Consider the following 2,746-nt stretch of genomic DNA (forward strand, 5'->3'; position numbering starts at 1 on the left):
TTCGTACTCTATAGTGACGGGTGATTTCCTCGGTGCTTCCATTCGGAAAAGAAACGTGTGGAGGAAGGGGCAAGAACATATCCTACGAAGGACTTTAAAAATTATTGTGCTATGATTTGGCGTGCTTTCAGGACTGGTGCTAGTAACCAACGGATTCCAATTTTAAGCCGTAACAAAAATTAAGCCTTGGGGCTGAGCCTACCTCATAGGGTTGTTGTGAGAATAAAATGGAGAAGAGAACAAACTAAACTGCTTTCAGGTCCCCATTGGGAAGAACGTTCGGGAATTATGGGGTTGCCAGTTCTAGGTTTGGAAATACCTGGAGATTTGGGAGGTGGAGCCTGAGAAGGGTGGGGTTTGGGGAAAGGAGGGACCTCATGAGGTACAATGCCATAGAGTCCACCTTCCAGAGCAGCCATTTGCTCCAGATGAACTGATCTGTCACCTGGAGAGCAGCTGTCATAGCAGGAGATCTCCAGCCACCACCTGGAGGTTGGCAACGCTCAGAATTAATTAAATAAATACAATTGGTATGCTCCTGGCACATTTCAGTTGAAATTCAACTTTTGCCCTGAAACAGAGATTCTACACACATCCCTTTATTGTTATTACTATTTCAATCACCTCAATAGTACACTTATGTGAAAATGCTTTCCATGGTTTTATTCTGTTCCCACAACAGCCCTGTGAAGCTGGCCAAGATGAGAGGGAAGACAAAAGACAAATCATATGTACACTGAACATGGACTGTATTTTGCTTACTGTGGTATGCACGGGAATTATTTAGGGATGCTTTGATTGGTCCTAATAAACAGGAATTACACTATTGTTTTGAGAACTTGCGAAAATGTCCGTCTTGCATAAAGTGTGCTGTGTTTTGGTTTATAGATGGCCCAAATGGATGATAAAAGATTGATACTTGATGGAGTTGCTGTCATGGACCCAGAGACCACACTAACAAAACCTACAGTCTGCTTCTGCTCAAATTAGATCAAGTCCTAGGACTGTGCTTTTCTTTTAATAGGATAATAAATTGGCCGTTACTTAATCCAGGATAGCTCAATACCACTTTACCACATGACACATAAAGTAAAGACCATTATAGTATGCACTGTGATGCCTAAGTGGTATGAAACTCATTGGTTAGTTTGAATAATCCCATGGCAAACTCAGCAGTGGAAAAGTACAAAATAGTGGTCTTGTGGCACCATACACATTCATTGTGGCATAAGCTTTTGTGAGCCAGAGCAGAGGGGTGTTTGAAAGCTTACACTACAGTGAATTTGTTGCACCTTTGAGGTGCCACAAAACACGCCAGTTCTTGGTGTGCAGCAGACTAATACAGCTATTCCTCTGGAATTGGAATGTACATCTGTTAAGGACATTGCACATGCAGGAGGAACTGGGCTCACCCTGTAGGCAGGGGCCAACTGGGAAGTTTACAGGGTTCAGGAGAAAGCCAGGATCAACATCCCTACTGTGCTGTGAGTCAGCACTGCAGGGGCTGCTTAGCTCAGACCTGGCCAGTGACTATTCTGGCTTCTAGCTGCCAGTGGCCATATCAGACAGTGAGCCATTGGGATCTACCTAGGACATTCCATGGCTAGTCCTCTCCTACCTGTGTGAGAAGTAAACACTCAGACTCCTAGTTAAAGGTGCATTCAAATGTACTCTGTGAAATCTTTAGGCAGGACCAAGCTCTCTCTACGGAAACATATTAGAGAAGCCCAAACAAGGAAATTAAAAGAAAAATGCACATTAACTAAGCACTGTGGCAGACAGAATGCAGGATTAGAATAAAAACGGGAACAAGACCTGCCTTCTTTCCACCAGAACACGAGGCAATCTAATCTTGCTTTCTAACTGTAGTCTGTCAAATGCCTTGGGAAGCTCCAAACACAATGCATGACACTGATGGCCATTCACAATTTTTTTTGTCCCTCAGCATACTATAACAATCCTGACATGAGTGACTTTGCCAGAGATTTCAAGCCTATTCTACACCAGGCATACTGAAAGCACTTGTATGTGGAGGAAATGCCAAAGTTCTATTTTGTACAAGACAGAATTTTGAAGCAAAGGAAGTGGCCACTGTGGCTCAGTGGAAGAGCATCTGCCTCTCCCGCTGAAGATCCCAGGTTCAGTCCCTGGCATCTCTAGCTAAAAGAATCTCAGCTGATCAAAATACCTGGAAAGAGTAATGGTCTGACTCAGAATAAGGCAGTTTCATATGTTTCAATGTAAGTACAGAGCACATATACTCCCTGTTTCTTCCACATCTGTGTGATGCCCCAAACCACCCTACATCTCATTCAAGAGAACAAAATTTGTCTTTTGAACATGTCTCAAGCAATGCTCCCTCTAAGATGTGGAGTCTTGTGAGCAAAAATTCTACTCTGTGAGCGACTGGCGTTAAAGTTGTGAGCCAGCAATTTGGCTATCGCATAAACTAGTTTGCTCTGGAGCCCTCCTTTCTGATCCAAGACAAAAATGTGTGAGCCAGAGGCTAAAAAACTGTGAGCTAGCTCACACCGACTCAGCTTAGAGGGAACACTGGTCTCAAGGAATATGAAAAAGATCGTACCACAAACTCTGGTGAACTAGGTCCAGTTCACATATCACAAGCATCATACAAAGCCAGTATGCAATGCGTAACTGAAAATTACAGCAACTTAAATAAGAATTCATTAGTCCCCCATTAAAACCATTGATCAAGGCTGGAAAGACTGGTGGCTTACCCATTACA

This window comes from Gekko japonicus, unplaced genomic scaffold, assembly GCF_001447785.1.
Source record: "Gekko japonicus isolate JY-2015 unplaced genomic scaffold, Gekko_japonicus_V1.1 scaffold57, whole genome shotgun sequence".
Classification (NCBI taxonomy): domain Eukaryota; kingdom Metazoa; phylum Chordata; class Lepidosauria; order Squamata; family Gekkonidae; genus Gekko; species Gekko japonicus.